We start from the raw sequence: 22,806 nt of genomic DNA, 5'->3' as shown, positions 1-22,806 counted from the left end.
CTCTGAAGGTAGGCCCTTCCTTTTCCTGTCTCTCCTGGTCTCCTCCCAGCCCTCAGCCTCAGGAGAGGCTTAGCTAGAGAGTAAAGAGCCCTCAGCAGAAAGCTAAGCAGCCGTCTCTCCTCACGGGTGCTTTAAACTTTTATTCTAATTGAGGTGTAACTTATATGTACTATATAAGGTGCAAATCTTAATGATTCCACTTGCTGAATTTTTAATACCCCCATCTGGTCGCCATCCACATTCAGACAGATGCTACTCCCACCCACCCAGGAGGCTCCCTCATGCCCCTTGCAGTCAGTACCACCCATTCTGACTTCTGTCGTCATACATTCATGCTTTAACTTAGCCCCATCCAACTATACCCACTCAACAAAAACAAAACAAAGTCCGGGTAAAAATAGCATTTTAAATAGCATGGATCAGCCTGTCATTCCCCCCACTGGGCCTCTGTCTTGGAGTGAGCGTCTTGTGGGCTTCTTAGAATGTGAGCATCTTGTGCCTCTGAGCTTGTTTCTCCTATTTACAGATATTAATTATCTTAAAACCTGGCCCCTAAATCCAAGCCAGCTATTTCATCTGGCGCTCAACCCAAGACGCCTAATCCGGTGCTGGAGGAAAAACTGGCTGTGTTGGACTTAACAAGGGATAGTCTGTCTGTCTCCATTGTGAGACCTTATTATGGGATTTTCAAAGAGAGCTTTGACTCTTTTCAATTTTCATATTACATGCTGACTTAAGAACTTAACCTGTGAATAACATGCCATTTTAATGTGAACAGACTCAAGCATGGGTAAGTGGTTATGTTACAGTTGGTGGCCCTGGAACATGTCTGGCAATCCAGTGGACTAAGCTGGGCTCTTTCTGATGTAAACATGGAGTTGACTGAAATATGAGAACTATATCCAAGTGAGCTCACGAGAAAGGAAAATTTGCAAGTGCCATAAATACAGAGAGAAATCTTAGCTAAATGGTAATGTGTGAGCTAAAGCCATGACAGCTCATGGGGCTTTTTTTTATCTAGATATAGGCCTTAAGCGCTGGGATCTGAGGCTTTAATGCCACAATGAGCCTGGAAATGAGGCCTGGGCTCAAAGTGGAATTCAGTCCCCTGTAGCCTTGAAGGCTTGAAAAACTCCACTGCTTGGAAATATAGTCAGGAAGCTTTTTTTTGGGGTGGGAAAATTTACTAGCAAGAAATAAAAGGCTGAGTGCTGTAATATATGTGGTTATGGGATCTACATTTTTATTATTCATGAGATATGAGAAACCCTCAAGTTGTGAAGTTTACACAAAAACTGGCCTAGGACCGTTAACTCCTAAAACTTTTCTGTAGGACCATTTCAACAACCTCAACATAATAGAACTCCCATAGAAAGAACTACCTCCTATTAAGGTGAGAATTAAATCTATAAACGATTCAAGAAACAAACTGACCTGAGTTGGAAGTAATAGACCAATCTTTATTAAAGAGATTTAAATAGTATATTTAAAATGATTAAAGATGAAAGATGGTGTCAAAAATGTAAAGAAAGATGAAAAAAGACAAGGTGGATTCAAAGAGCAACCCAACTGTAATGAAAACAGTCATTGAAATTAAAATCCAACAAGAGACTTAAATGACAGGGCAGATATAGCTAAAGAGAGAAGTAGTGACCTGGAAGACAGTAACAACAGTTAACATTTCATAAGTACTAATATGAGCCAGACACTGTTAGCTCATTTAATCTTCAGAACAAAATTTTTGGGAAGCCCTTATTATTATCATCCATATTTTACAGATTAAAAAACGAAGGCATAAGGGGTTAAGTCACTTGTCCATGGTCAAACAGCTGATAAGTGATAGACTTGGGATTTGACTCCATGCTGTCTAATCTAGCCTGGAGTCTGTGTTTCCAATTGCTACATAATTGGAAATCACCAAGAATTCTTTTTTTCTTTTCAACCTGCCCAATTTATTTTATCCCTTATTCCTCCTATTATTTATTTATTTATGTTATCCCACATGTCTTTTTTACTCATCTGTCCATCCCCTGCATAAAAGGAGCATCAGACACAAGATTTTCACAATCATAAAGTCACATTGTAAAAGTTATATCATTATACAATCATCTTCAAGAATTAAGGTTACTGGAACACAGCTCAACAGTTTCAGTTACTTCCCTCCAGGCACTCCAGTACACCATAAACTAAAAAGAGATATCTATATAATGCATAAGAATATCCAGGATAACCTCTTGACTCTGTTTGAAATCTCTCAACCACTGAAACTTTGTCTCATTATACTCTTCCCCTTTTTGGTCAAGAAGGCCTTCTCAGTCCCATGATGCCAGATCCTGGCTCATCCTGGGAGTTCTGTCCCACATTAGCAGGGAGCTTTACATCCCTGGGAGTTATGTTCCACATGGGGGGACAGCAGTGAGTTCACCTACTGAGTTGCTGAGAGAGAGAGAGACCACATCTGAGCCACACAAGGGTGAACCCCAAGATCAAGGGCTTAGCCTATTGATTGGGTTGTTACCACTGCTTGCGAGAATATCAGAAATTTTCCAAATGGGAAAGTTGGATATTTCCCCCTTTCTCCCCATCCCCCCAAGGGGACTTTGCAAATACTTCTTTATTCACTGCCCAAATTACTCTGGGATTTTTCAGGGCATCACACTAACCTGGCCAGACCGAGATCTCACATCCTATTCAAGATTCCATGTACTTATGGTATTCAACTAAACTGACCACACAAGTTAAATTAGGTAATGTGCTACCCAAAATATAAATTTTGTACCAAATAAACATCTCTCCCTTTGGTCTCCCAAAGAAGTTGAAGCTTTAAAAGATGGACAATATCATCCTTTACCCTGTATTCTGATCTACCCCAGTCCTTTCCAGATCAGCTTCATCCATGTTTCTAGTCAAAGCCTGATCTCTTCTTCAGCTTTTTAGACAGCTCCTGTATGGAGTACTGTTGACTTTCATAGCTTCTGAGCTCTAACTTTGAGTCTTAGGTATCACATAAATACCTGATGTCTCTGGGGATGACCAGAGCAGTCATTCTGTGAGAAAGCGCAGTATCTCACAATTTAGAAATAACAGTTACAACTCCTGAATATATGTGACTGCCATAAGAGCTTACAGTCTAGGACTCTTTACAATAGGCCCCAACCTGATAAACTGTGTTCTCGACTTCAGTTCATCAAATTTTTATATTATAGTTAGTCTGTATAAGTGAGGCATGATAATATTTGTCTTTCTGTTTCTGACATTTCCATTCAACCTACTGTCCTCAAGGCTCATTCACCTAGTTGCGTGCTCACAACTGTATTCCTTGTTGTGGCTGCTCAGTGGCCCGTTGTATGTGTACACCACAGATCCCCTTTCCATTCCCCAGTTGTTGTACCCTCAGGCCACTCCATGCATTGTGGACCAGGAATACTGCCGCCATAAACACCAGTATGCAAATGTGCATTCCTGTCTCCACACTCAGCTCCTCCAGTATATACTTTGTCACAGGGCTGTAGGATCATATGGCAACCCCACCCACCTGCTACACTGCCCTCCCAGGGGCTGCACCTTACAGCTTTCCTACCAACAGTGAATAGGTACACTTCTTTCTCCACATTTTCTCTAGCACTTGTTTCTCTCTGTTCTTCTTTTTCTTTTGCATGGGCAGGCAGCAGAAATCGAACCCAGGTCTCTGGCATGGCAGGCAAGACCATTGTGCCACTGTGGTCTCTGTTCTTTTTTAAATGGTTTTATTCGCACATCATACAATCCAACCTAAGTAAATAGACATGCCTTTACCACAATAATCAATATGAAGACATTTTCTTTTCTTCCACAAGGAATCCATACCCCTCCCGCATGCTCCCCACCTGTTGACATTTAGTTTTGGCGTAATGGCTTTGTTACATTCAGTGGAAGCATATTACAATGTTACTGTTGACTATAGACAATAGCTTGCATTGATTGTACTTCTTCCTGTATACCACCCATTTTTAACCCCTTGCAATGTTGACATTCATTTGTTCTCCTTCATGCAAAATGCTTTTTTATTTGTACATTTAAACACCATCATTGTCCACTCTAGGCATTGCTAAGTTATACCGTCTCAGTCTTTATTGTCTATCTTTCTGGTTTCATATGTGTCCTCAGCCCTTCTCCCTCAATCAGTCTCACATTCAGCTTCATTCAGTGTACTTATATTATTGTGCTACAATCAGATAGTATTGTGCTATCCATTTCTGAATTTTTATAATCAGTCCTATAGCACAATCTGTATTCCTTTAGCACCAACTGCCCAATCTCTACCCTATTTCTATCCCCAGATAACCTCAATCACCAAGAATTTTGCACTAAATGATAAGGAAATGTAACTAGAAGAGAATGGTAAAGATACATGGAGGAGAGGACGAGAGGGGACTATTTAGGACTAAATAGAAGGAGTGGGGGAGAAGCTGTATATAAAAGCCAAATGATTAGATGTCCTTTCACATCTCCTCCAGTCCTTGGGCTTGGGACCATGTCAGCATCAAGGGTAGCAATATCCAGACAAGGGTGGCAGAGACCCCGTCCCCAGTGTGGCATGTGCTGAAATGCTGGTAAATGTTTATCAGCTGTCTTCCGGTGGGGATTGGCGGGTGGGGCTGGGGGAGCCCTGATTTGTGGCATTTGCTGATTTCTATGGTGTAAATATTCTCACCATGACTCGTCTCAAGCCACATGCCGTCACACAGCGTGGCGCGGCTCCAGCTCCCTGTGGGCTCCGGAGTTCTGTTCTGAAGCCTGGTCTCTGGGCTCTGCATCCAGGACTGGAATTCCCAGTGGTGGTTTCTGCCTGATCTCACCAGGGGCAAGAAGAGAGATGGGCAAGAGTGGAGCACTGCCCACCTTTCTGCCCTCGTATCCAGAACAAAACGCCTTCTGTGAGTGTGGACGAGAACCTGGTATTCTCGTTATGCTCTTGGTGGGAGTGAGGGTCAGTGCCACCCCCTTGAAGGGCAGTTAGCGCCATCTGCCAACATTTAAAGTGCACGGACCCTTCGACACTGCAGTTCCACCTCGGGGATTTGATCCTGTACACCTTATCTGTCCTGTAGTTACACATATCTGTGAAGAGATGCGTGATGTCAGAGTTAGGTTCTTGCAGCTTAAATGTCCATCACTGTGGGCCGATGGGCTGGACTGTGGGACAGCCTTAGAGCAGAACGCTGCCGCTGCGTAAGAGAGTAAGCCGCGCATGCTAAGGAGGAATGATTGCCAAGATACCTTCTTAAGTTTAAAAAAAAAAGAAGAAATGCACAGAGAAATGTCTGCGATGTGTTCTTTGAGCGTGGGGCACACCCACCACCCAAGCACATGGGCCTCATCATGCGGACTATTTCAGGAAGGACATGAGAAATAAAAAATAAATAAAAAGGGAGCATGGGGGGATACTGTTTACTTCTGGAAAAAACCCTATAGGATTGTGGATCTGGGGTGGATGGAAAGATCTTTTTACTGTATAACCTTTTATGTATTTTTTTGAACTTTTAAAACATAAGCATATAGTAATGATGAAAACCAAATGAAAATGAAATGAAAAACAAACTAAAAACAAGACCAAAAAACAACTGTGTTTTGAAGGCTTTTCGCATGCACGATTCTCCCAGACTTTTAGCTTCAGCAGGAGAAGGAAGCCCTAACACTTACTGAACCACTGCACAATGTCTTCTGGGGTACACCTCTCCCAACTACACCCCGCAGCCTCCCCATGGCCTTACCCTCCCGAGGGTAGCTGCCCAGTAAATTACAGTAAACGGTAATCCCACATTCAAGAAGAGAAGTGAAGTCATGGTGCTTTCATGCAGCTTGCAGGTGGAGGAAGTGGAATCCAATGGAATCCAATAAAAACAGGTGTCCTGGCTGGTTCTTCTAGAAATTCGGGTTATCTGGAAGGTGTCTCTGGCTTTTTTCCCTCCTGCTGTTGACCCCTTGCGCCTCTCTTGAGACCAGACTTTGCTCTGGAAAGTAGGAATTGCGTTTCTGGGCCTAATGGATTGCTGACATGTTTAGAAACAATAAAGGTAAGGAGAATTTGTCCTGCGGTGTCCTCCTTTTCTGACTGATTTTATTTTTTATGACTGTCTTGTTGAGTATGCTTCATCAAAAGTCTGAGAGCCACTAGCTTCTGTTCGCTTAGAAATAGCCACCCTGAGGAACTTCCTTAGTAAAATAGATGTTCCCAGAGGAGCTTTCACTGTGATTGTCATTTTCTGCAATAAGCCACATTTCTAACCCATGATAAAATGTTTTGTGGACTCAGATGCTTTCTCTCCATTCTCTCCACTCTTTCCCTCTTTGTGATTTGGAAATAAATTCAGTAAGTAGATTTTCATCTTGAAAGGGCTGTTGTTACGATGTTGTTGTGATTTGATCTGCAGTGATCCAAACAGACAAGAATTAAGAAGTGAAAACCTCAGCTTATAGCACTGAAGTCACAGAAGCTGACCTGGGTATTTGAAAGTGTGGGTAGCATTCAGATGAAATTCTTACGAGTGAAGGTTTTTGACCTTGGCTCTCTGCTGGTCTCTCGAGAGCCTGTTTTGTGGGCTCATTCCAAGGGCACTGCGAAGTCCTCTGAGCAGCATTGTGTCTGGCCCCATGTGGGACATTCCTCGTTTTGGATTACTGTGAGATGACCGTGAGTCCACAGTTACCTGATTCCCTCTAACAGCAGTTCTATCTCTACTGCCTGGATAGAGAGATATAGAGTAGGATTAAATGCTCTTTATTCTAGGAAGCCTTGCCTGGAACTCCCCCTTCCTGTGCTCATATTGCACTATGAAGTATTTATTGAAGCAGTTATCTTATTGTCTTTAAGTAATTGCAGTGTGTGTAACTATCTCCCATCAGTTTCTGAGGGCCTGGAAAGACAGCCTGTTTCATCTTACTTCATCTGTGGATAGCCGGTTTGCCGCTTCTGTCACTGCACTCATAGGCTTTTATTAGCCAGGATTCTTTAAACCCCGAAATCGGACCCCAACTCAAACTGGCTTCAGCAGAATGAGGATTTGTTGGTTTATGTAATTGGCCATATTGAAATGAAAATGATATATACCAAAATGAGGGATGGCACTCAAGGCATGGAGGACACCAGATGTAAGCAGTTTTATTTTTTCCATCTCTTAGAGCTGCCTACCTTTTTGAGGGAGAGTTGTGATGGCAAGTTGGCTGTCATCAGTTCTAGCAGGAGGAAAAAAGTGTTGCTTTTTCAGCAAACATAAAACTATTAGAACTGAGTTTCTTTGATTGGTCTTATCTGGGTAAATGTCCATGTCTGCACCAGCCCCTGCAGCCAGGTGAATGCCATGTCTCATTGGCCACCCCGGAAGAAGCTGAGGGAAGGGCCTGCATTTCCTAAAGTACAAGGACTGAGAGAGAGGGAGGGCAGACATTCCCCAGGGAAATCAGGGAGCCGTCTGGGAATGAGTAGGCAAGAGCAAAGGCTCACCAGTATAGTAGTTCTTCCATTAGTGTCTACTTGAAGACTTAGTTAACAGATGCGTGAGCAGAAGAGAACGTGTTGCAGATTCTGTGAGCTGGCTACATGACACCTGGAATGGAGTTTTAACCGTCAGAACCCTTGCAGGGGGAGGGTTGAAAGCGGGCCTTGAAGTCAAGTAATCTAAGGATGACTTTAAATTAGCTGGAATGTTTAACAAGAATAGGAGACAGGAGATATATGAAAGCGTCTCCCAATGTCTGAGGGCATTCATGGGGAAAGAACATTTGCTCAGTGGCTGTTCTGTCATCGGTGTTGGGCCGGACATTTAACCTGCTATCAGCCTGCTAAAGCTTTTATTTTCATTTCTTCTGTTTTTACCAGATGACCAATTTATGTTCATCACAGAAAACTGAAAAATGCATAAGAAAGTGAAAATGAAAGCCTTCTCTCTGTCCTAAACTTACTATGTAGAACTAGTGGCTATTAATAAATATTGTGGTATATATCTCTTTTTTTCTCCTATTTATAGGTGCATTCTTAAAAATTCTTCTTTAATCTTGATAATTGTGTCAGATAATCTTGATAATTGTGTAGCTCAGAGAGTTTGCCACAGGGTTTCAGGTTAGAGTTCAGTCTAGTCTTTATCTGTCTGAAGGTTCCTCTCATTTTTGTCTTTATCAATCTGTGTAACCAGCACACACTAAATAACAAGACTTCACTACCGTTCTGGGACTCTTGGTTACATCACTCTTTATTAACCACTCATTCATTGTAATTCACTTGGGAAGTGTTTCATTGGGTGTTGCTGGGTGCTGGGTGCTAGGGGTTGGGGGTGGGCTGGAGGAGGGCACCAGGCCCGGCATTTCTAGTGCTTAGGGACCAGCCAAGTCCCGGTGCCGTGGCGCCTGTGGAGCTGTGCTCTGGGGATGGGCACGTGTGCCATTCTGCCAGTTGCGCTGGTCACGTGCCTCTGCCAGGAGGCCGTCCACAGAGCAGAGGGGAGGCACAGTAGCCGAGGTGCTGGCTGGCCCGGTTAGCTGCACACCTCTGCCCGAGACGCCTTTCCTGAAGGGGGTAGGAGGTCAGGGGGCCTTGCTGCCCTCACCCTCCAGAGGTGGCTGCGCTTCAGGGTGGTCGGAAGGTGTGTCCTGGTGGCGCACAGTGCCCACTGCATGGGTAGGATGACCCTGAACCCCAGAGCAGAGCCCGTGGCATGAAGCAGGGGGAGGGAAATGAGTATGTGTCGAACGCGGCTTACCCCAGGTGCTGTCTTGTGACTCCCTTTCCCTAGGGGGATGGGAGTGTTTTGCCCACTTTGCAGGGGAGGAAACCAAGGCTCAGCTGCAGCTGGGATGTGAGCTCAGGCGCCAAGCCCCAGGAGTTTTCCTCTTGTCGCGCCTCTGATCCATACATTTCCGGGGATGGGGATTTAAAAGGCTCTGAAATGCCGTTTTTTGGGTTTCATTCTGTATATCAAAAAAAATATTTATTGAGGGTCTGAAGACAGACCCTGTGCTAGATCCTAGGATGTGGAGGTGACCAGAATGGCAAGGGCTCCTGTTTGCAGGGGAACTTAGTCTGAGTGACATCATTGGAAGGGGGTGTGAGGCTTCTGTCATAACGCTTCGTTCAGTGGTTCGTTCAGCCGGGCCCAGGCTGATTCCCTTAAGCTACTTTGAGTGGCAAGTAACAGAACACCCCACTCAAACTGGATAATTGATAGAGGCAGATAAGTGGTTTACATATCAAAGAAGTGCCGAGTTTGGGAGGGCTTTAGGCACACTTTGATCAGGGCTCCAGCTTCATTTCCTTGTGGTTTTCCAAGCACTGCATCTCTTTGCTGACTTTGTTTCCTGGCTGTCTACCTCATAGTAGTGAGAGTACTGCTAGCAGGTCTTGCACACTGTTTGACTCCAGGAGATACTACCTGAAGTGATAATGTGTGCTCCGGGAGGTGTGGGACAGAGCTGTCCAGGGGGGTGGCCAGCCTGCCACCAGCTCTCAGACCCCAAGTACTTACTTGTTCACGTCCAAGAGAGAAAGCCTCCATCCGCCGTGGCAACTGAACAACTTTTCTGAGCTTCTCCCTAATTGGCCCATCTCCTGACACATCCACCTCTGAACCCATCATGGTGGCAAGCAGCGTGGGGAACACTGATTGACTTGGCCTTGGGGGTGAGGTCTGCGTGACGGAAGGGCGGCCTCGGGAGAGGAGTGGAGCCGAGGGTGAAGAGGCTCTAAGGGTCAGGATTGGCTCAGAAAGGATGAGCAAGGCGTTCTCCTTCTGAGATTTTGTCAGTGATCAGAGGAACGGCATTTACATTTATCGAGTGCCTGGGCACTCTACATATGTTTTCATAGTTGGTTGTGTTACTGTCCCTGTAGTGGAGTTAATTATTTACATTTTGCAGATAAGGGGACCAGTTCGGGGCAGTTAGGTGGCTGGCCAGGAGGAGAGCACGGGAGCGGTGCTACCTGAGCCTGGCTGCGAATCCCACATGCCCCCCTCTCCTTCTGGGGATGGTGGTAGAGAAAATGGTTGGGTAACAGGGACCCTAAAAAGGCTCGTCTAATGAATCCTCTACAGTAAGCAGGGCCGAGGGAGTAGTTAGTGCTTTTCATTTCCAGCTTTTACTACAGGAATCCTGCCTGCTTTTTTTCTTTAACTGTAGATTGAAGGAAAACTCCAGATAAGCAACAGATAATTGAATGAGCTTCTGAGAAAAGCAGAACCATTGTCAACCAACATTGCATCAGAAAAGGCTGTGGCATTTAGATAATTTTACAAAAATGATTGCTCTCTCTTTTTGACTTTGCTCTCTCTTTTTGACTTTCTGCCTGAGGCTGCCTCAAAATTTTAAAGCAATATAGTAACTATTATGTAATTGTATATAATGCTTCTTTCCCTTGGGCCCGAGTTAACTTGTATGCTCAAAATACAGAAGACATTTTTTTGTTGTTAAGAGTTTATATAAAGCCAGTATGATTCCTAAATTAAACTGCCAAAATGAGAGCAAACAAGCTGGATTTTCTGGTTTTTGTCAGGCTATGTGGAGGCAGCATCCGACAGAGCAGGAGAATGATGTGGTGAAAATCATTTCTGCAGTGATTTGAAGGAGTTGTGTTCAGCTACTTAAAGCTTCCATTCACAAATCCATAGATTTGCTACTGGTGGCAAAATGTCTGGGCGCCTAGTGCTTCCTGAGCCCAGGGTTTATGTCCGTATTTCTCTGCTGGGTGAAAGAAGACTCATTTGTTCGACATCCAGTCCTCACTCTTTATTACTTCCATCCCTCAGATGTAGTTTCATCCTGGGAAAGGTGAACAAAAATGGAGACACCCAAGCGGCATTTGGTGACAGTTGACAAATAAGTGTTCAACCTGGATACTGTGTGTTTTGAGTTCCTGAGACTGCTTTTCATATTTTTTCCTTCTCTTTTCAGGTCATTGCTGTTGATAATCAGTTAATTCCTCTACGCACATGTTTTAGTTTCCTTGGCTGCTCAAGCACATACCATGCAAATGGGTTGGCTTAAACAATGGGAATTTATTAGCATTAGCTCACGGTTTTGAGGCTAGGAAGAAGTCCAAATCAAGGCATCATCGGGGCAGTGCTTTCTTCCTGAAGACTGGCTCTCTGGGGCTGGCTGCTGGTGACCCTTGGCCCTGGGCTCCTGTGTAACAGACCAGCACACATGGTGGCCTCTCCTGGCCTCTCCGGTCACTTCTGGGTTGCCTGGGCTATTCAGCCCCTTACTTCCCTTGGCTTGCTCTCTTTCTGTCTGAATTTCATTCTGCTTATTAAGGACTTCAATAATGGGACTAAAACTCATCCTGATTGAGTTGGGCCATGCCTTAACCTGAAGCAACCTCATCAGAAGGTCCTACTTTTATTGGGTTCACATCCACAGGAATGGATTAGGTTTAAGAATGCGTTTTTCTGGGGTACATAGCTCCAAACCATCACACCACATTTCTATTAAATTGTTTATTATGTTTTGGGTCTCAGGGATTGAGAGTTGAATAGAGCATAGTATACCCTTTAGTGGTCTTTCTCCAACCAGATATCACTGCAGTCTGTCTACATTAGTATAATTTTTTGGTTCTGATTTACTGTAGGTCTGGAAAACTCATTAGCTGGACAGGTATTATCAATTTTAATTGCCGTCCCATCACTATGAATCCTATATATAATAGATGAAATTAATAATCCCCTATTGACGGTCAAAACAACAGGGCATCAGTGATACTGAAGCTATGAATATACTGACTATGAAGACCTTAATTTTGACTCATACATGATCCCAACAACAGACTGAAGTAAACATAAATAGGAGAGGAGACAGGCCTGAGATAAAATGCATTGCTCATGTGTCAGGTAAAGACCAGAAAAACAGGGTTGCTGGGTTCATCGTGTTGACCCTACGGTGATGACTGTGGTGGTCATTAGGGCTGAGGTGGTGGAGCTCTCTGTTACCGCGGCAGAACCCGGCTCACCCTGACTGATGTGATCACCGCTATCACAGAGGCAGCCACATTCCCAGGACCTGGGAATCCGTGTGTGTGCGCATATGTGTATGTTTATGAATCTTGCTGCTTCTCTATGACAGTGGCTCTCAAACTTGTGTGCACACTAGAATCACCTGGGAATCTTTTGAAATCCCAAAGCGTAGGCCACACTGGATGAGTGAATGACTGAAACTCTGGGGCAGGGCAAAGGCATTAGTTTTTTTGTTTTGCCTTTTTTTTGATGATCCATAAGGCTTTTAAAAATGTTTTTGTTTAACATTTTTTTAATTGTGAAATATAACATATATACAAAAAAGCAAGAAATTTCAAAGTACATTTTAACAAGTAGTTATAGAACAGATTTCAAAATTTGGTATGGGTTATAGTTCCACCATTTCAGGTTTTTCCTTCTAGCTGCTCCAAGATGCTGGAGATGAAAAAGAAATATCAATATAATGATTCAGTAGTCATACTCATTTGTTAATCCTATCATCTCTGATACAGCTCCTCCTTCTCCTTTGATCCTTCTTCTAATCTTTAGGGATATTTTGGCTATGCCCATTCTAACATTTTTCATGTTGAAAAAGTATCAATGAGGGATGGAGCTGGTTGATACTCTTAGAGAGACCGGCACCTCTGGGTTTCAGGATTTATCTGGCCTAGGAACTGTCTGAAAGTTTTAGTTTTCTGAAAAGCAAACTTACTGTATGCAAGTAAGTTTGAGATTTTGTAGGATCTCAGATAGAGTCCTGGATGTTCTTTAGAGTTTAGGTTTGGCAGACATCAGCAATTAGCAATATCTAGCTGAAGCTTGCACAAGGGTAGCCTTCATGATAGCCTCTTGACTTCATTTGAACTCTCTCAGTCACTGATATTTTATTTGCTACACTACTTTTCCCCCTTTTGGTCTGAAAGGCATTGTTGATCCCATGGTGCCAGGGCCAGGCTCATCCCTGGGAGTCATCTCCCACGCCACCAGGGAGAATTTTACCCCTGGATGTCATGTTCCACGTAGGGGGGAGGGCAATGATTTTACTTGCAGAGTTGGGCTTAGAGAGAGAGAGAGACCACATCTGAGCAACGAGAGGTTTTCTGGAAGTAACTCTTAGGCATAATTATAGGTGGGCTTAGCTCCTTTACAACAGAAATAAGTTTCATAAGAGCAAGCCTCAAGATCAAGGGCTTGATCTATTGACTTGGGAGTCCCTAAGGTTTGAGACTTACCAGGGGGTTCCCAGATGGGAAGTTTGAATAGTTACTTATCTTTTCTGCAGTTCCTCAAGGGACTTAGGCATTAGTTGTTCAAACTCTCCAGGTGATTCCAATGTGTATGAACCATAGTGATTCCAATGGGTGTGATTCATAGGTGTGTGAACTACGCTTTATGAGAATTACAAGAATAACATCATTGCTATTATTCAAAGAAGAGGAGAGGACCTGGTAATGGCAGTAGCAACAGCTGTCATTCTCATTGACTGACTGCTACCTATATGCCAGGCAGTATCCTGGGTGTTCTATAAACTTTACATGTAATCCTTACTGAAGCTGTGCAAGAAAGCTCTGTAGGTGGTGGGAGAAGACAAGGAGGGAATGAAATCTTTTAAACTGATGGCAGCTACAGAGTTGGCTAACCCAGATTGTCAGGTAAAAACCAGGAAGACTGGGATTACTGGGTTCATCTTGGTGACAGAGTGACCCCGGGGGTGAGATTTAGGGGTTCTTTGTTACTACAGCATAACCTGGTGCATCCTGATAGCTGTCCCTTTAATAATCACAGCAGATTCAGGAGAAGATGTTCTAAAGCACATTTTGCAGTTATAAAATTGAGGCTGAGTTTATTTTGGCTTGTGGCTTGGAAAAGAGTTAAGAGCCCAGTAAACCAGGCTATTAATCTGGGTTGGTTGATTCATCTGTCAAAACCACTTTGTATGTGTTTTAAGGATCAGATTAAGTAAATTAATAAGCCATCACCATGTATTGTTTAGCACTTTTCTCAATGGAGTGCACAGGGCTGCACAAACCTCAAACCCCTGCTAGTCGTTTTGACACGCCCTGGAAGGTGTGAGTAGTGCTGGGTGCCACCAGGTGAAAACAGGAACTGCGTGAGGGTGAAGCTTATACAGAGTCTGTAGAGATGCCCGGCTGGAGTCTTGATAGGTAGGTTGATCAGTTGGCTAGTGACGAGCCTAGGGCATGTCTGTTAACCTCAGTTCATGGGGCTCATCCTTCTTCCATCTGCAGCAGCAGGTGAGGAGAAGGCTCAGGGCTGGAATAGCCCCCAGTGCCCCTCTTATATTCAAATTCCTCAAAGCTTCTGTTGACTGAGGCAGCTAATGGGGAAAATTCTAACAATCTGAGAATAGTTAGATAGATATTAGCTTGCAATTAAAAGTTCCAGGCACATTGTCTTTTCTTTATTTGCATCATATTACTGGGTTTCCTTTCTGCCCCCTGAGATTCCATTTCCATTAGTAGTGTAACCAGGGATCACAAGTCTTTGGCCCCTCCATACACCCTCTTCCCTTTCATTCCCATCTCCCTTGACCATTGTCTTCATTTCCCAGCTGCTAAAACAAATACCATGCCATGGGTTGGCTTACACAAGGGCAATCGATTGGCTCATGGTTTTGACGCTAGGAGAAGTCCAAAATCGGGGCACCAGCTGGGCGATGCTTTCTCCCTGAAGACTGTGGTGTGCTGGGGCTCTGGTTCCCTGGCCTTTCTCTCACATGGCAATGCACATGGCAGAGTCTTCTCCTTTCTCTTCTGGGTTCCATTGACTGCTGGCTTCTTCCGAAGGATTTCTCTTTCTCCTAAATTCATTCCGTTTATAAAGGACTACGGTAATCCAGACGCAACCCCCACCTGATTCAGCTGGGCCACACCTGAACTGAAGTTCCTCAAGAGAGGGACAGAAACAGGTCCTCAGACCCAGAGCATGGGACCAGACCAAGCACATGTCCAAACAGGGCCTCAAAATTCAGCCCAACATAGCCACTTCTGTTATCTGTTCTCTTCCATTTTTTCCCGTCCACATATTTCCCTTTTTGGACACCATCTTTTTGAATAAGCAAACAAAATTGCTAAAAACATTTAAGGGAAATTTAAGAAAGAACATTATTTCATCCTCACTCTTACCCTGTTATCATTGAGTTTTAACTCTGCCTTCTGCTATGTCCCCATAGGGGTACATATTTTATATGAATGGAATCCTGTTATATATACAATTTTGTGTTTTACTTTTGTCATGTAATATTTACTTTTTCACTCAGCAGATATTCACTGAGCTCCTACTGTGTGCCAGGCATTGTGGCTGGGTGTACATCAACAAACAAACCAGACATAAATCCCTAATGTCATGGAGCATATGTCTAGTTTAGGAAAAGGAATATTGACCATCATAAAAAAAAATGTTAGGAGGTGATAACTGTTACGGAATAAGCAGAGTAAGGTTAAGAAAAAATATATAAAATTCTTCCGTATGTTGCTACTATCTTCCTGTGTATTTAGTGGTTGTATATGATCCTTGATGTCAGTGACTAAATTTATGAGAACCTTAGGATTATGTAATTTCAAACCTGGGGGGGACGTAGGAGGTATTGAGAGTAAGCCCTTCTTTTTGGAAGTAAGGAAACAGGTCCATAAGAAAGAAATGACTTGTTTAATATACACAGTTCCCTAAGTGGTAAAGCAGGGACTTTTACATTTGAATTAAATTCTTTTTCTTTATTCTAAAGGTAGATCTTTCACTGCTCTACTATGCTGTTTCTCTATCATGGAATATTTAGCTTGTTTCAGACTTTTTACTATTATAAATAAAACTTCAATGAGTACGTTTATGTAAATGCCATCCTAAGGAAAGTAGCACTTTTTTTTAAAGTAGCACCTTTATTATTAATATCACAAAATCATAATAGTGAATTAAAAAAAAAGTCTAGTATTTATTGAGCACTTAAATTTGCCAAGCATAGTGCTCAATGTTTTATACGAAATAGCTTAGTTCTGACACTGAGGAGCATTACTTTCCTCTTTTTACGTACGAGAAAGGGAAGGGATTCAAACTCAGTTCTCTCAGTCCCCAGCCTGAGCTCTCAGCTGCCAGGATATGCAGCCTGTTGAGTTTGACTATTATAAAAGCGCATCTGAAAAGCCAAGATGATCAGTAAGGTTCATTTATTTAACACGTAAGAGTTTACCAAAAGCTTTTACATGTGAGGTTTAACTATATATCTAATTGCTGTTTTTTATGTTTTTATTTTATTTTATTTTTTACATGGGTAGGAATTGAACCCGGGTCCTCTGGCATGCTTGCCTGCTGAGCCACCATGGCCCGCCTTATGTTTTTATTTTAAAGTTAAATATTTGTAATTTCATATGTTCAACCTTTTTTTCCCAATTAATCTTCGTAACAACACAGTGAATTTGGTGATTATCATGATGAGTAACGCATTTTTATGGAGCCTGAGCCACCAGGGGATTTAGTTAATGTTTGTAAAAAGAAAGGAAGAAAAGGATGGGGGAAGCAGGCGAGGTGGGGTGCTTTATGCAAGGGAAAAGAGCTGCTCAGGCAAGCAGAAGGAGCCTGGCTCATTTGCTGGTGGCTTTGTGACTTCCAGCAAGGTGCGTGAACTCTGGGTACCTCAGTTTTCTCATCTGAAAACTGGAAGCAATAAAATCTCTCTTTGATGTTGTTGTAAGGATTAAGTTTTTAAATGGGCAGGAAGCATTTTGTCTAAAACCAGCAGAAACAAAGCCCTGGGTCAGAGGTCCTGGAGGTAATAGTTTCTTTTGTCATTACTGCTTTTCAAAGCAAATCTTCTCCTCCTCTCCCCAACCATTGTGTTTCACTAAAACAGACAAAAAAATCTCTTTTTAAATGGTCTCAATAAATTCCTCACCCTTAACACAGCTTGTGATTCTCATTCTTTGCAGATAAGATGCTTCTTATGTCTGGTGGGTGGACCAGCGGGGAATGACCTCTGTTTGGGTGAGGGGCCCAGTGGAGTGTGGGTCCCGGGAATGGACGGCACACCTGGTCCTGGTCCACCCCTCCAAAGCCTTCCCTGACCCCTTGTTCCCTCCTGTCCTGTACAGGTGGGTAAAGTTCTACTATTACAATCACACGTTTTGGGGCCCTTCCTCCTTGAGCAGGTGGCCCTGGCAACAATACGGTTACTGGGAACAGACAGCTGCCCTTGAGTCCTGGACAGTCCAGCAGGAGGGAGGCTGCTCTTCGCGTCTGCTTCACAAGGTGTGCGTGGGGAAGCCTGTCCTTGGGGTGGGATGTCACCATCAGAGCTGAAAAGGCTGAGTGTGTAGCCCTTTGTGCTGCTCAGCCACACAATGGGCTGAAAGAGCTGTTTGTGGAAAAGGACAGCACATCCTGAGCATGCTGGCCTGGATTTTTCTGCAGCCAGCTAATCTCTTAACAGGGCAATAGGCTTTGGGTTGCAGACAGCTCTCAAGATCAGTAAACCCTGTGGCCCTGCTTATATCTCTTGGGAAAAACCCTGCCGTGGAGCAGATCTTGGGAGGGGGACGTGAGGGCTTGCAGAAAGCAGGCTTTTCTCTTCTTCTTACAATTAAAATCTTGGCAAGGAAACAGGCGCTTTATTTCTGTTGCCTGTATCAGCAGCAGATTCCCAGATTGAACTCTGAGGCATCGTCCTTGCTGCGTCATACTCCAGCTTTCCTGGCTGCAAGCATTTTTGCTTCTTTAGCTGACAGGGACTAATAACGCCTGGTGCTGGATGGGTGGTGGGGGCACAATTCTGCAGAAACACAGCCCTAAGGCAATGCAAACAGAGAGAAAAACCCGGAAGCCTGTCAAAGGGAAGTGCTGTATTAAAATGGTTTACCTTTATTTACATTGGGAAAACCTCTCCTTTACTTTTAACACCAGATTTGTTCCATACTTTATGGTAGAGCTTACTCGGTGTCGTATTATATAGTCCTTAACGATGTAGCTGAAATACCTTTATTAAGGAAAGTTCAGTAGGATATATTGTGAGGTGAAATATAGCAGGTTACAAAGCAGTATATGAACTACTTTTATAAAAATACATGTGTTGTCTTGCTATAGGTACAGGCATAGAAAAAGCCTCTGAAAGGGCCCTCACATGATGTGGGCAGTTGGATCACGAGTTGGGTTTTTTGTATTTTTTTTCCTCATCTGTATTTTCCATTCTCTTTCTGCATTCAACAGATATTACTCATAGAATCATGGTGAATAAAGGTATGTGGGGATAGGGAACCTCGTTTACTGCCCAAGCCTTCCCTTTTTCACCCAGCCATTTGGCCTTTTTATCAAGTGCCGTGTGAGACCTTCACAGGTGCCCAGGCGCCAGGACAGCCCTGGACCTTCTCAGAGCTGACTGTGTTTGAGTGAGAGCCGGTTTTTCAGTTACAAACATTTTAAGTCATACACATTAAAATAATTACAGTTGGGGATAAGTGCTGTGAAGGAAAAAGCCAGGGACAGGCTGAGGAGGGGCAGGGTTTCTCCTGGAGGCCGAGGGTCAGGATGCCCCTTGGAAGAGGCGGGAAGGCGCCTGGAGGCCCCGCGAGCGCAGGGCCGGGAGCCGCTTCCCGCCTGCAGGCCGCTGCAGGCCTGTCCTAGAGCAGCCCCACTCGGGAGAAGTGAGCAATGCCCGAGGCCCCCGACTGACCTTGTAACTCGGGAAATAAGGCGATAAGGGCAACTTTCTGGCCGCACAGACTGTTTGATGGGCTGCTGAAGAAGGGGAGGACGAAGGCATTGGGTCTGGCTTGCTGGCTTTGTACTGGGGTTCATTTTAAACAGCTGCGCACGAATGTCACCTTTGGATGCGGGACCAGGTCTAGCCCTGCTCGGGATCCCCACGCCCCTTCCCCTCTTTGTGTACCTTCGTTAAACTGCCCCAGTGGACGCTTCGCCCTGAAGGCCACGCGGGAGCCCGAGTCCCTGGCCTTCTAACCCCTGGCCATGGTGGAAATGTCTGGAAGGTGCCTTTCCCCATGAGGTTCAGTTTTTACCCATTTTTTGAGAAGCAGGTGATGGAAATCCCTTATTGTCAGATCAAGGAATAAGAGTGGACACGGAGGCAACACAAACTGTATTCTAGGTGAGTTCATGGCAGTAGCAGCTGACAGAGTCCTTCCTCGAGGGCAGCAGGGCAGTACGAAGCAAGAGCCACAAAACTGTTCAGATCCTTGACCGAGTAATTGCAATCCAGGGAATTTATGCTCAGGCAATAATTTTTTAAAAATGGGGAAAAACAAAGATGCCCACAGCAGCAGTATGTGTCACAGTCAATGATGAAGAAAACACTTCCCACACAGTATTTGCGAGACCTTCACAACATTCTTGGGAGGTGGTTATCACCCCAAATTCAGGGATAAGAAATGGAAGGTCAGAGAGGTCACTGAGTGGCTGTCAGGCATGCTGGCCGAACTCCATCCAGCACATGCATCCTGGGCCCATGGGTTTGTTCAGAATCCCAATGTACAGTGGTGTCAAGAACACGTGGAGGGGACCAAGGCAGTGATCATCCTTAGTCTGTGCCGAGTACAGTCGCAAACGTTTTACAGATATCTGAGTTGATTCTTACAAGGCTCTGAGAGATTGACTAACTTGTAAAGTAGGATTCAGACCCTGCTTGGGCTACACCCAGAGCTTTGAGCTAGTTTCAGCTCTGCCGATATTGCCCTCTGCCCAGAAAGAATACATTGCTGAATGAGTGAATAAATGAATGAATGAATGAGTAGATTGGAGGGGTTAGGCTATGAGAACCAGTTTCCAGAGAGCCGTGGCCATCTGGGTCCCCACAGATGAAGGATATTTTCCCAAAGGGCGGTGGTTTGTGCATGCAGTGCAGCTGCCCAGTCCTCTCCCAGGAGAGCTGCAGCTTCACTGACCCTGGAAGCCACTTGCCAACACCTTTCGCCTAAAGGCTCTCTTTCCTTACCCAACTCCTCCCTTGCAAAAATGCCCAGAGCTAGATGAATCTAGGGTAAACCAGGCATGGAGAGTGTGGATCTTTAGCAACAGAAGTAAGCCAAGCTATTTCAACATGATGAAATGCTCTGGAGCCATTAAAATGATAAATGTGACCACACAGAAATATGAGAAAATGTGGGGAAACAGCACATATCTGAAGACAACAACTACAGCAATGCGCCTTTACATGGATAAAGGTCAGAAAAAGATCATATAGGAGTGGAAACCCAGTCAAGATGTTGGGATTGGATGTTTCTCTTAGATAGGAACCTCGGGCCTTGCCTCCAAACCCCCTGCTTTCTCTTCACCAGAGTCAACCAGACACAAACTCCTGTGGATTCTCTGTCTGTAAGTCTTAATTCTTCGTCCTCACTTCCAGTGTGTCCTAGTCCAGGCTTTCATTCTCCCTTGCCTGGACCCCACACACGGCCTCCTAACCTGTCTACTGGCCTCTGTTCTCTCTGCCCTGTGACCAGAGCGACCCTAAAGCAAAACACATCTGATCATGTCACCGAGGCACTTAGAGGCCCCGGTTCATCATTGCCATCAGGAAGCAAGTCCAAAGTCTGTACCAAGGAGTGGGAGATCCTTTATAATCTCACCCCCAGAGTCTTACTCCATCACGTCCTGAACTCCACTCCCTCTGGGCCTTGGGCAATTTCTTCTTGGCCCTCCCCCTTCTCTTCTAGACCAAGCTCAAAGGTCCGTTGTGCTGTGAAGCCTTCACAGCTGTCCCAGGGAGAGTTGGGTCCTCCGCCCTCCCAACTTAAACGGATCAAGCTGTGTTGTAATTGTGAGGTTACAGCTCTTCCTCTCACTGAACTCTGAGCCGCTCCTGGGCAGGGACTAATACGACTTCCAGACTTCCACCCCACACTCCTAGCATGATGCCTGGGACACAGGCAAAAATGTGCCTTGACAGATTGAATCAATGACTACGTGAAACAGTTTACTTTTTATAACGTTTTAAAGTTGATTTAAAATTAAAAAAAAACTCACAGAAAACAGCATTTAAAGAAAGCAACTGCATCTTTTGAAATTTATCACAGGGGACAGAGCAATATAGGGTGAATGGAGATATGGGCCAACTGTGGAGTCAACAGGTTGAGTGAATAATGGATCTGGCACATCCTAAACCTCAGTTTCCTCATTTATAAAATGGACATGATAATAGCACCTTATAGGATGGTTGTAAGAAGCAAAAGAGGAAATGCAAATACAGTGCCTGTTACATCATAAGGACTTGAAAAAGACAAATATGCCAGCTAGCTACAGTGATTAAGTCATCATTGAGAGAATAATGTGCTCTTATATAAACATCTTTTTTGCTTCCTTCTGCTAGTTTTTTCTCTTTTTTTCAACTAGAGCTTTCAGAGCTTTGATCTCAGCTGATATGTGATTACCTTCTTGCAGGATGATGAAGAAGGAGGAAGAAGAATAAATTCAGCACTTCTTGTGGGATCTTTTTTTCTGAGCCAGCTTCCTTCTTTTAGGACATCTCACTTGGTGGGGAAGTTGTAAAGCTTATGAGTTCTGGCACAGGCCAGGGACGGGTCTAACGCAAGGAGAGAAGGGCTTCAGAACGGTATTCCGTGCCCCTCAGAGAACATTTCGCTGTTATCACTCATTAATGGACTGTTTACATCGCTGGATTCTAAGGCTTTCCCGCAGCCAGCAGCATGTCTGTGTTACTCCCCAGAGGTAAAATTAAGACCAATGGATGCAAATTGTGGGGTATCAGATTTCTGCTCAGTGTAAAATAAGTGATTCCTTACAATTAGAGAAGCCCTTTAGTTGCAATAATGAGCTGCCGTAACTGGAGATATTCATGCTAAACTGGATGGTCATTTGGTAAGGATACTTCGAGAGGCTAATGGAAGAGATTTCTGCTTTTAGAAGGAGATTGAGTTAGAGGTGTGTGGTCACTCGAAGTCCATAATTAAAGAAGGACTGGGCCCGTGTAGGAACTCTTCTGGTTCAAATCGAGGACAGTGGGGTCTGTGTGGTTGTCTAAGTGTGGATGCTAGTGTGTAGACGAACGGACCTTGAATTATGAGCGTTCCTGCATCAATGTTTGCAAAATATCAACTCACTACAGTTTAACTGAAGTTGATGAAGATTATAATATATACATTATGGAACCCTCAAATCCTTCTGAAGTATAATTAGGGTATAAAAGTTGCAGCCAGGATTCTTGCCCTTAGTTTCTGCCTTGAAAAGCTACATGAACTACTTCTCCATGACTCTCTTAATGTATTTCTATGTAAAACGGCAAGTACCACTTGGTATCCACTTAACTCTAGCGGAAGACAAAATGATGAAATAAGATAAGGACTGTCCTTTTGTATTTGGGGACAAGGAGTGATTGATCACATGCTGTAAAGCCCAGATGGTTCCCGGGATCTTGCCTATTTGATTAGACCAGGGGTTCATAATCAGTTTTCTTGATAGGCTCCCTGGGTTCTTAAAGCTTCTGAAATTGTATGTAAATTTGTGTGCTTATGTGTGTCTTCCTGGCGAGAAAGTCCATACTTTTATGGAATTTTCAGTAGGGCCCTTGACCTCAAAATGTTAAGTAACATCTACTTCCCTCTTACTGATCTGCCCAGCAGTCAAACTGAAAATACCCCTGGGAGCGGTAACATCGCAATCATTTACACTTTAGTGCTAATGAAAAAATCTGGGCGTTTAATAAGATTGAGATGAGCTAGCGAGAAGGGATGTTCTATTTGGTAGGTGCAGGGGTGGGCGTGAGGGGAACTTTTGTGTTCCAAGATGAAAAGGGGGAATTAGAGAAATAAAGAGGTTGCGCCTTCTGCCGCATCCAAGTTCTCTGCACAAC

At 44.1% G+C, this 22,806-nt stretch overlaps 1 protein-coding gene across 4 annotated transcripts in view; it reads left to right on the top strand.

The window, feature by feature from the left end:
* CYRIB (CYFIP related Rac1 interactor B) overlaps positions 1-22,806 on the top strand; it is a 197,033-nt gene that overhangs the window by 56,329 nt on the left and 117,898 nt on the right. The gene's annotated exons all lie outside the window — the stretch shown is intronic.

Source organism: Tamandua tetradactyla, chromosome 6 (assembly GCF_023851605.1).
Source record: "Tamandua tetradactyla isolate mTamTet1 chromosome 6, mTamTet1.pri, whole genome shotgun sequence".
Taxonomy (NCBI): Eukaryota; Metazoa; Chordata; class Mammalia; order Pilosa; family Myrmecophagidae; genus Tamandua; species Tamandua tetradactyla.
The sequence above is the reverse complement of the archived record's forward strand: the minus strand, read 5'-3'. Positions and strand labels throughout refer to the sequence as shown.